Source organism: Candoia aspera, chromosome 3 (assembly GCF_035149785.1).
Source record: "Candoia aspera isolate rCanAsp1 chromosome 3, rCanAsp1.hap2, whole genome shotgun sequence".
NCBI classification, from domain to species: Eukaryota; Metazoa; Chordata; class Lepidosauria; order Squamata; family Boidae; genus Candoia; species Candoia aspera.
This window is the reverse complement of record NC_086155.1, coordinates 9,951,574-9,963,781: the sequence shown is the minus strand read 5'-3', so window position 1 is coordinate 9,963,781 and position 12,208 is coordinate 9,951,574. Positions and strand designations below refer to the sequence as shown.

Here is a 12,208-nt window from a genome sequence, read left to right as displayed (position 1 = left end):
GTCAGTGGATTATCTTTAGATAGAAATAATCCTCCAAGTTGAAGACAAGATTTGTCTTATTGTATGGACAAACTTTATGCTTTCCAAGGATATGCCATTCAGTAGATACTGATTAACATTAATACATTGGTAGACCATTGTAAAAACCTGGAAACCCATGTAAAATAACAAGAACAAAAAAAGCAGTGAAATAATAGAGATCATCATTGCTCAGGTGTTTTCAGGCCCAGCCCAAGAACAATGATGGATCAGTCCAGCCAGACTTCAGTTCTTTATTTGATCACACTGTATAGGCAGAATCTTGCCAGACTAAAGCTACTCTCCCTAACCGAAGGGGAAATAACCTGGGACAGGGCAGGAGACTCAGGCTGTAAAGGAGACAGCGGGAGAATTGTACTTTCAGACTTGCAAGATTCTGTTAACGTAGCCTTACAGTAAAGTAGAATTAGCTCATCTGGTCATGTTTCCTATCTGGTCTACCTGGTAAGCCTGACAATTTGTTTTTTGTCTCTGGACCCATTTTGATGGTTTTTATTATTCTGAGAAGAAAGATACCTAGGATTGTTGAAACAAGCTGTATACAAATCCATTGATTAATAAATAAACTAGTAGGGGATTTGGGATTTTGTAGCCTCCTACAGTTGTATCATTGCATCAGCTTTGAAGGACACCTTCCCCTACAAGAGAAATGATGCTCCAATTTAGAAAACATTTCTAATCTCCTTTGCATTTGATAAATCCTCATGGTATAGCTCTACTGCTCACGACCCCTGGTTTATGCTTTTTACATATTTGAATATATTTTCATCTTTGTATTCTCTGTTTTGTTGCCCTTTTAATATTATACAAATTTCATAAACAAGAAAGAAAATATTTTAATTAAATAATAATTCACGTGTATATATCGTTTATCAATGTGTGGGGTACTTTTCAGCAAACAAGAGGTAGGACCCTGCTCCTCAAGCAACTCCATAGAGCCTCTGGAACAGGCTTGTTTTCAATATTTTCTGGAAGGCCAAAATTGTAGGGACCAACCTCCAGCCAAGCAAGAGGCAATTCTTAGTACATTTGCTGCTACAGAAAAAACTCCATAGTATGTACAATACCTCACAGAAATGGGGGGCTATAAGCAGGTTCTCCCAGGATGAGTGAATGGGGCAGCTTGATTCCAGTTGGAGAAGAAAATGGAGAATGAAGGGGTTGAACCATTTGGTCCATGGGAAATATTTCTTTTTAATAGAAGAGGCTGAATCATGGTGAGACTGGAATAGATCTTCTCAGAAGAGTTCCAGGAAAGGGTAGGGTCCTTTGAGAGAACTGGAGATCTTCATAAAACTTAGAGCCCTAGAGCTGGTGGAGCAAAAATTATCAGAATGACAATATTGTAATATAACAGTAGAGAAGTTGAGGAACTGAGGCTATAAGCAACTCTGAAGGTAAGGAGACCCATGTGCATGAAGAGTCATGGATCTTGCATGCATAAGGCACCAAGGACTCCTCATTAATTTGTCTTGTCCCCCTTTTAAGCCTAATATGCTGCTCAGCTAACAATAGTCACATCTGGCAGAAATCCCGTTCTTTAGTTTCTTCAGTTGGGTGGGGACAAACTGATTGCCAGCTGGTAACCCAGTTCTGTCTTCTTCCACAGCTGTATTGATGCACCCCTGATGGACTGTTGCTATCATTGTTATTCTCCATTTAGTTGCACATGATAGTGAAACACAGTGTCACTGGTCAGAATGTCTTTCATCAAGTTAGGTGTTTGTGATTATGCCATATTTTCAGCAACACTGATCATCCCCTTGGAAATGACAAACTAGAGACAGAGAGCATTTCACACCAACCAAAACATTTACAAAATACCGCATAGGAAAGTTTGACTGAAGAAAAAAAAAATGGACATGTCTGATGCCAGTAACTGTAGCAAAACATAAAGCTGCACCAAATCCATGAAGCTTTTCTGTTTTAGAAGCCAAAGCAAATACTGAGCAAAACAAAAAAGCAAATAAGAAGAGCACGCATTTTGTCAAGTTGTCCTCTGGAATAAAATTGTGGCCTAATTGCAAGGAATTTTAGAAAATAATTGGAGAAAATGAGGATGCATCATTTGCAGCCTTGTCAAGAAGTAATGCTTACTGAGTCCTTTCCAGGATTAAAATGAATGCAGTCATTACCTGCTCCATGCTGATCAGCCATTGCCTCGCAAAGTGCCTGACGTTCAGAAGCAAAAAGGGCTTGGTTCAATCCCTCCAAGGTATGAGCAGATTTGATACCATAAATTACATCTGAACATTCACATTCTCAATATGCTGTAGGTCCAGAAATGGTGCTTAAAATACAGTGCAGATGTTCAGGCACCAGCAGCCAATTCTTACCATTTTCTTTTTTTCCCATAGAGCAAGACAGAGCTAGCATCTCTGGAAGCCCCAGGTGGCATAGATAATGGTGATGGATGCAAGTGGTTCAGCAACTTTGAGAGAGCCATAGATAGGTTTTATATATATAGTGTATGGCAAGTGATAGAGTAAGTAAAGTTTCTCATAAAGAAAAAGAACTACAAATGCTCACTGTTCAGCAAAAAGAGCTCTGTGCATTTGAAAGATCCCTTTCCACTTTTCAATTCTATAATCTACAGTATGTGTCTCAAATCTGCTGTTCCTACAGTTCTTTGGAGGCCTGCAAGCGCTCTTGCCTTCTCTACCTCTACTGGATACAGTCAAGCCTATTTCAGGTCAAGCCTGACCTTTGGTGGCTACGTGGACCCATTCTTGTTTTCTTGGCAACAGTACAGAAATCTATTACTAATGCTTTCTTGAGTTTTTTTTTCATTATTATGATTACCAGGCCTACACTCTTTCCTCATTTCCTGATAGGCTTCCATTCACGTTCTAGTCAAGTCCAACAAAAATGTTTTAGGATGATAAGAAATGGATATTATAAGCATATATTTGGGAAAGTCATATTCTCAAACAGCCACTGGTCCTCTTCTTCCTGCTACATTTGCCCCATGAACCATGACATCTGTGACCATGAAATATATCTCATATTATATCCTGTTGTGTGCACCAAGCCAACGGTAAAGCCACAGTGACTATATCAATGCACAGTCTGAAAAGTGTTCTTACATTTATGTCCATCATGATAATTCCTTTCAGTGTAAGCATGGGGCTCTCTCCAAAGTTTTCATGAACTTCCTAAATATGCAGAAGCTATCTTTATAAATCAACAATTCCCAGTTCCATACATTAGCTTATGGTGCAAATAGAAATACGCCAACAGTTCTTGCCATCTGACCTCTCTTTAATTAAAAAAACTTATTTGAGCTTTCATGTGCAATAACTGGACAAATAAATAGTTTGTTCACCTTGTTATGCCCATTGGGAATGCAAGATGTACAACAAATGAGTTTGCTCCTCCATGCCATTTTAAGGTGTATGTGAATGTATCCTGCTTTCTGAAGCCAACCGTATCCTCATACCATTTGTTTAAAATAGGTTGAATTCATTTGAAATTCAGAGGTAATTGTTTTTTTCTGGCTCCTTCCTCTTCAGCTGGCTTCCTATTGTGAAGTATGTAAAGCTCCACTTTGTGGGAAGTTGATTAGCTGCTTCTCTGTATTTTTAGCCAGGTAGTGGCTGAATGAAGCTGGATGTGACCCACAGAAGCTTGAAGTACAGCCCTTTTCCTGTTCAGCTAAGATGAGCTGTAATGCTCTGTTTATTAAAGCATTTCATTCTTGGGGAAAATATGGTAAACAAAACAAGCAGGGCCATGTTATTCTTGCAAATGTATTCAACCCCCTCTGTCAGTTGCAATCTCTCTTCATTCCAGAAATGTGCATGTATTCCTCCACACTAATACATGGGTTTCATTAACCAATAGTCTGAGTATGCCAGAGAGCAGAGACTGTAGTATTCATTTCAGACGTTAAAAATGGGCTGAATGAAAAGAGGTAGCAGAAGAATGACATCAAAAGTGGCCAAAATTGTAGCCACAGAAGTTAGCTTCTCCAAACCATTTTCAAGGGCAGGAAGACTCCCTTTTAGTGAAGGCTAGTATCACTATTACTGAAGAATCTCCATGGGAGCAAGAGTGTCTGCAGGGTGTGGTCAAAAAAGGTAAGATAGTGGACATAAAAACCAGGGGTTGCTTTGATTGCACATCACAGGTGCCATATTGACAGTTTTGACCACACCCTGCAGACACTCCTGTTGGAAGTCTGTTTCTTCAGATATCCTGGCATGTGATTTTATGGAAGCCAGGGACACTACGGATCGCTGAAGTGGGCAGAAAGACAGGATAATTACTTGCATCCCTCAGCTGTGTTGTAACTAAAATGGTTGGGGCTTAGCAGGTTTGCAAAACACTACTGCTATGTTCACAGAAGAGAGCCTCTTTGGTGTAGTGGTTAAGGCACCAGGTTAGAAACCGGGAGACCGTGAGTTCTAGTTCTGCCTTAGGCATGAAGCCAGTTGAGTGATCTTGGCCAGTCACTCTCTCTCAGCCCTGGGAGGCAGGCAAGGACAAACCACTTCCAAAATCTTGCCAAGAAAACTGCAGGGTCTAGTCCAGGCAGTCACCAGGAGTCAACACTGATTTGAAGGCACCAAAAAAACAAGAAGTTCACAGAACAGGTTTTGCTGAAACAAATAAACCATAGGACAGCTTGATCCAATAGTCTTGTTCACATAATATTCTAACACTATGACTACAATAATATCCTGAATAGTGATGCATATAAATAAGGGGTAGGACTTGGATCATGTGGCCATGGCTTCCAATCTGACTTTTTTGACCTCTCTCTTCCACAGATGCTCCAGTCCAGGAGTATCTACAACAACAGTCACTGACTTCAAAGTAGTGGGTGTGACTGGACAATCAAAGCCCCTCCTCTTTTTAATGTATGTTGTATGAAAGTAAAAAGGTAGGACTTTGATTGGCTGATCATGCCTTCTATTTTGAACCCTGTGGCCATTGCACATGCCCCATCCTGAACCACAAATAACTCAATCCCATTTTAAACAATCTCATGCAGTGTTTCTCAACCTTGGCAACTAGAAGATGTGTGGACTTTAACTCCCAGAATTCCCCAGCCACCACATTGGCTGGGGAATTCTGGGAGTTGAAGTCCATACATCTTCAAGTTGCCCAGGTTGAGAAACACAGATCTAATGAGTACTGTGAATGTTGCCAATAAACAGAAGACACCACAGTCCACTCAAGGGAATTTCTCCAAGATAATCTTCTTTGATATTCTAAAGTAAATCCTCTTTCATGGCTTGGAATTAAAACTGATTTAAGCAAACAAACAAGCCAACAGTCCTAGAGAATTTCTCTGTTCTGCATCATTATTGTTTTGGATAGGTAACCTGAAGATATCTGGAATTTTGGCAGTGTGATGTCAAGGAAAGTTTGCCCATTCACAAAAAGGCTGCCATCATGAGTATAGACGGGCACAACTGATCAATTTACTTATTATGATCAAAGACCAGTTTATAGAGAAAAATCAAGTAAAAAGAAGATAAGTATGATTTAAAAAATAGAAATCAAAGGAAGAAAAACATTGTACATACATAAGCAGCAAACTAGTTTGGGCTTGTTCTTTTAGATTCTGGGACAATATAATGATGGTAGATTAAAATGTCAAAACTCTCCTAGTGATCTCAAGGGATTGATAGCAAGATGCAAGAGAGTTATAAAATCAGTGTGGAATCCTACAGGTAGAGCAATATAGAAGCACACTGACTAGATTCTCTGTTTCCTAAAATTCACAAGATGGGATTTTTTTTTTACCTTCCCTCTAGTACCAACAAGGATAGTGAGCACGGAAGAAGAAAGTCCTTGGTTTATTTAAGCATGAAAGGTCATATAGATATTTTGCTGGCGTGAACAACTTTCTGTTGGTCCCCAAGATGCAGAATTAAACAGAAGATCTCTAGTCTTTTTGGAAATCTACATCTAGAACAAATCAGCTCAACTAGAACCCTGCAGCTGAGGAAAGGGAACCTCCAAAGAAAGTTGTGTTCCCTCTGCAGCATATTTCTGAACACTTATGAAACCCATTTCTAGGAGATGATGAAATTACCAGTCACAGGCCATTGTTCACAATGTAACATGCTGTTTGGAATGTAATGTTCCAGAATGCATTAACCTCTAACTATATGAGGGGGAAAAACAACAGATGGTATTTTGTCTATCATCAGGCAAACTTTGTTGATTGCAGGACTAGCAAGGATTCTTCCTTCTGCTTTTCCTTCTACTTTTCTTCCCTAAGGAAAACCACTGCAAAAGTATCATGAGAGTAGGCCTTGGTGGATTTTCCTTCACCTAACACGTACAAATATCTGGTCTGCAGCAGGTTATGACAATCCAAGTCTGTAGAACAGAGGTGTGTCTCTGTATCATGTGAAGTGATCTGAACTTTTGTTATGGTCAGATGACTTCCTGGTCTAGATGCAGTTGACTATCACCCATTCAGATGGTCCATCCCAGAAGCTTTATGGATTTGGCTAATTTCCAATAGGTGTGTGGGGATTTTCATGATGATCTGGCAGGCAATTCAGTTGAGGGCCTGGTTCACCACTGGCATGTGGCATCTTGGTCCCTTGACAAAATTGCCCCTGAGAGGCCTCTATCTGCCCATCAATCATGGTGGCTTCTTGTTTTTCTGAGGACCTTCAGGACCCTTGGAATATAGGTGGGCAATGACTAATACTTAAGTACTCCATGGTGATTAAGGAGGCAAAGCATTAAAAAACAAACTCACAAATCTGATTTGTGGCATCTAACAACAATCTAGATCTAGTTAGGACAGAGGTCCTCAGCTCATACCTGTTGTCCAAGTGTGGTCTATTCAGCTCCCTTTCCTGTTCCCCAGCCACCCCCTAGAACCTACAATCAACATTTTGCAGCAAAATGACGATTTTCAGCAACATGATCCTTTTGTATGTTAAAACATTTTCTTAAATAAAAAAACAAAATAAAAAAAGAATTGCTGTTTTAAGCTTTTGGAAGACTTCATGTATATATTTTCAGTGATTCTTTAAACTTAAATTAAGGTGAAAATTTTATTTCCCACTACCTCTGGTGATAATACTAGGTCACTTCCATGTTCTTTGCAGTCCTCAAAGCCACGATAATCATTATTTTTAAATAATGTAAATAATACATGATTTAAATAATTTGTAAGTGTAAATAATTTGAAGTGACCAGTTTTAAATTATAGCTTCTGGATCTCCCCAGTTATTTCACACTACACTTTTCTTGCACACAAGTTATTATCTTGATATAATGGATGAGGAGTTAAGAAGAGCTTTGCCCTCTCAACAAAGGACAAAGTCTCATTTTGTCTGGCATTCTAGATTTCACAGTCACCAAGTAGGTGCATTCAGGAAACTTGCGGGCATGGATAGAATGGTGACAGCTTTATTTCCTCACTGCTCCTCAGCAACTAATATTTCAGGAATGCTATGTGTGACTTATATGTGTGGCATATGGTGCAAGGCTGAACAGCATTTCGTTCTGTTATACATAGGGCCACCATGAGTCGTAAACGACTCGAAAGCAGCTAACAACAACATGTGTGACTTACAGTGTGGTACCCAGGCATCAAGACTTGTAGTCTTTGATAGTCCTCTAGTGTTGGTAGCAAATTCCTTTGTTTAGAAACTTGTGTGTTTTGCTTTGCCAAAGGATCATGTGAAGCACTCTTCAAAGCTGCTACATATTAATGAAAGTGAAGTCACTATGCCACATTGCTTTATTCCAAGTCACTCATCTGGTGGTTCCAGCTACTGGAAGCATCAAATGAGTGGCTTGGAGAACCATAAAGTGTTTCACTGATAGGAATTATGGTGCCTCCTCACCTTGACAATGAGAGGGTCATCTCCATGAAGTGAAGCCCAGTTGCCTCACACATACCTGTTCAAATCAAATTAAGACAGCCATTGCCACTTACTCACAATGTGTTGCTCAGAGAAATCTTTCAGATTAATCTCTAAAAGAGAGTTGACTGGCTACAGGATAAGTAATAGCACTGTTGTCACCTGGAAAAGGTGAGTAGATGACAACTCAAAGATGAGAGTTCATGTGTGGAGATCAACTTCCCATCTCAGGTGGCAAGTCTCTTAGACTGCTCTTGGCATAACCTATGTCAGATTAGGCAGGATACTGGATTTTCTAATTAAGCTTCTTGGAGAGAGAGAGAAATAGAAAAAAAATGTATTTGAAGACAGGAATTATTGTTCTAGTTGTAAGGAAACACATACATACTCTGGGTTGCTCCTCACTTTAAATTATCATCAGGTGCAACTTTTAGAATGATATTTAATATCTGTTTGTGAAATTTGCATAACTCAAAATGCTGTTTTATACAGCTTCACTCAACTCTGATTATCACTGATAGAAAAATGGCATACACACTCATTGAAATAAATAAATCCAATTGAGCTAATCAAATCAATCAAAGAGGAAGGATCTCTGGATTTTACTTTCCTCCCTCTGCTCCCTGGGATCCATGCCTAGGCATCTACTATCATAACGTCTATCACAAAGCTTCCCACTTTCCATTCATGGACCAATTTTTTATGCATATTCTGTGATTCCATATAATTGCAAAAAGAATAATGAATGCAATGTAGGGAACTGGGTACTCAATTATCTGAGAATCTCAGAATTTTTTCTCTTATTTCAAAAACATTCTGTTTCTATACTTTGTGAGTACAAAGACAATTGTGTTGAACGTCTACTAAAATCCAAGAAGTCAGGGAAATCTGAGAATATTTTTCCCCAGGGCCCAAAGTATTGGAATTCCAGTCACTCACACCCCTGCTCTTTCCATCAAGAGTGGGAGAATGGCAGGGCTGAAAAGAGAGTCTCTTGCAAATTAGCAAATTTCCCATCCTCTGAGTTTTATTTATTATTTTTTTTAATTCTTCCCACTGAATGGAATCAGTAGTGGTTGTGGTGAAAGTCTTCAGAGATCAAGTTCAACTGTGCATCACCTGCCCCTACTACACCTCTTATTTTTTGGTGGGGGGGAATGTCTCAATTCCACATGTGGTCTTGAAGACCTATCCTGTGCCAGCTGACATAACACAGAACCAAGTTTGAAAGGCTTTATTTGTATTTGCAAATTTCTGCCTCTGACTCAAAGGATTCAGACCAGATCAATGAGGAAGGCCAGAGGGGGAATCTGAAATCTTCCTCCACCCTTGGGGTAAATCCAACCAATCAGAATTGCACCATTAAGAACATAATGCAAACAGAATTAAGGAGAAAGAATTACAGAGGAATGGAATCCAACAGGTTATAGAACTCTGGTCATACCCACTCCCGGCAATTGTAATATATATTAAGTAGCAATGTCCATCTATTGCTGAGAGCTGATTAAGAAATTATCCAAACATGCATCATGAAATTTGGGATATCCAAATAATGTTCTGGAACAAAATCTCTGTTCTCCAGAGAAACAAGAAAAAAGTGCCTCTGTCATTCTTCAGGCCCTTGAGGCTAAACTGAGAGAAACAGATGGTCCTGTGGATTTTATTCAGGGTCATTAAAAAATAAATAAAATTAAAATACCGGTGAACCGTATGACAAATGTTACTATGGTTGCTGGGAACAGCTTTTCTGAAGCTACTAGCCAATTAAGAAACAAATCAACTGTCCAGAGTTGATGTGTAAGTCATCCCTGTGCTTCCACCCCAAGGTGGAATTATATGCTTAGTTCCACAATAGGTTTATTAGCAAGGGCTTGGAAGAAATAGTATGGATAGGAAATTCTCTGAAAGTGCACATCCTGGATTTTGTGCAGTTCTCCTTTCCTTAAGAGCAACTAGCAGCAGAATGTATTTAATTGGCCCCATCACTCCTGGCATTCTGGAGGAGTCTGAAGACCTGGCTCTGCCGCCTCGCCTGGGGCAGAGAAGGGAATAGATCTACATGGGGATGGCTGCTATAGACCACTCCTCCCACACATCGACTGTTTTAGATTCTCCTGCCACTTGGACTTTTTTTACTTTTTACTCTTATTTCTATTTATTTATTAGAGTAATTTTATATTTGTATATTCTATTTTTATTGTATGATTGTTGTTTTAATCAATTATTGTAAACCTCCCAGAGTCCCCCGATGGGAGGAGATGGGTGTGAACAAATTAAGTAGATAAATAAATAAATTGAGAATGACCCTCTAGATTAGTGTTTCTTAACCTCAGCAACTTTAACATGTGTGGACTCCAACTCCCAGAATTCCCCAGCCAGCATCCCCAACATGCTGGCTGGGGAATTCTGGAAGCTGAAGTCCACATATCTTAAAGTTGCTGAGGTTAAGAAACACTGATCTAGATCACTTCCTGTCACTCTCCCAATAGCAAGTAGATTCATGAAGCCTGAGACCAGTAATTTCTTCTGACTCCCAATTCAGTCTGGAGACAAAGAAAGCTACAGACTCCAATCAGCTCAGGAGAAGACACGTATCATACTTCTGCTTTGAGTAACAGACATGTGCAAACCGTTCCATAAAGTCAGAATGTTAGTCACACAACACACTTAACTGGATCAGTGGCAGAGACATTATGTTGTGTAAATGAGTATATCACTGTCAGGTAGCATAGTTTCCTTGGATATCACCTAGCTGCCTAGATAATAAGAATATGTTCCTTCCTCTCCTTATTGTTTGTGATGATGCCATCCTTTCAATGGCATAATCAAATGCCAGCCCCTGGTTGGCTATATCAGGGGCAGTCAACCCTTTTGCCACTAGGACATAATTCTCAGGGTAATAGCTAAGGCACAGTCGATGTTTCATCCACAGCTTTTGATTATTTTTTGAAACACAGAACATAATTGCTTTTAGAAACAAATCAAAATGTTAAATACATTTAACATAAAAACTAAAATACGTTAAACCTGTGAGAGATATAATCTAATTCGTATCTGATCTGCATGCATATGTAGACTCATATACACACACACATCCAGTTAGTCCTCACTTAATGACCACAATTGGGACCAGAATTTTGGTTGCTAAGCAAAGCAGCCATTAAGTGTGAGGACTGGTTGTAATTTGTTTTTTTCAGTTCCATTGTAAGTCAGAAGTGTCACTAAATGAATGGTTGTTAAGCAAGGAATACCTGTACATGTGCACATACCACCTCCTAGCATCCTTCTTGTTTCTGTCTTGGTCCCAGCCATCCTTTGAAGATTTCTGGTTCTCCCCTTCCATTAGCCATTAGAAACAAGCCAACTGCTTGTTGCTAGTATAGAAAAGAAGCCGTGAATTTCCCACAGCTTCCTGGCAGCCCTCAATTTCCCATTGACCCAGCTGATCTAACTGTTGCCCTGGCAGGTAGAGAAAGTCAGCAGAGCTCTTAAGAGCGTTGTCTGAAAAAAAGAAAAGAAAAAAAAAACCTTGTCCAGTGTTGCACATTCTTGGCAAATGGCAGGGACCCAACATGGAGTAGATTCCTTAGGACCAACCCTCAGAGATTTTCACTCTTTTCTAGGTCCAAGGACATGAATTAGAACATGGAGGACTTGTGGGGCTCATGACCAATAATGAAAGTCAACATGAAACTAAGAAATACTTGCTTGGCCCTGCATTATATCTGGTGGGTTGAATTTCAAGGAGTTTTGTCTCTACCAGTGTTTCTCAACCTTGGCAATATTAAGATGTGTGGATTTCAACTCCCTAAACAAATGGTTGTTAAGTGATGACTGCTTGTAAGTGTTGTCAGGTCCAACCACGTTACACAGGTGATCCATGATGATATGAGAGGATGAATGCCTTCCTTCATAAACAGTCACAAAGTTGCTAGTGGCCATGCAGAATCTTTAATCCCTGGAAGCAGATCCCACAACATGAGCTTTGTACAGATACATCTTTAGCAGTCTTCCAGGAAGTGCTGTCAAACATTATTCTTAATCATTTCCTGGATATTAACATGGCTCAGTTTGAAGTTCATATTTCATTCAAGAAGTTAATGTCTACTATCAGTTGCTATTATTGCAATTTGGTTTGTCTTTAGTTTGCTCATTCTAGCCTACCTATGTTATATAATAAATTTAATAAGTAATAATCACAACCATAGTTTTCATGTCCTAAATATAATGTGTATTAACCACATAAGCAGAATTAACTTCTTGTGACATCTTATAGTGATAGACACCAGTTACACTCAAAATCTACATTTATGGTTAAAAAACAA

General features: G+C 39.3%; 1 protein-coding gene across 1 annotated transcript in view; it reads left to right on the top strand.

Annotated features, from left to right (window-relative positions):
• Positions 1-12,208, top strand: part of CDH4 (cadherin 4) — a gene marked incomplete at its 5' end in the record, with an annotated part of 297,707 nt that overhangs the window by 36,451 nt on the left and 249,048 nt on the right. The gene's annotated exons all lie outside the window — the stretch shown is intronic.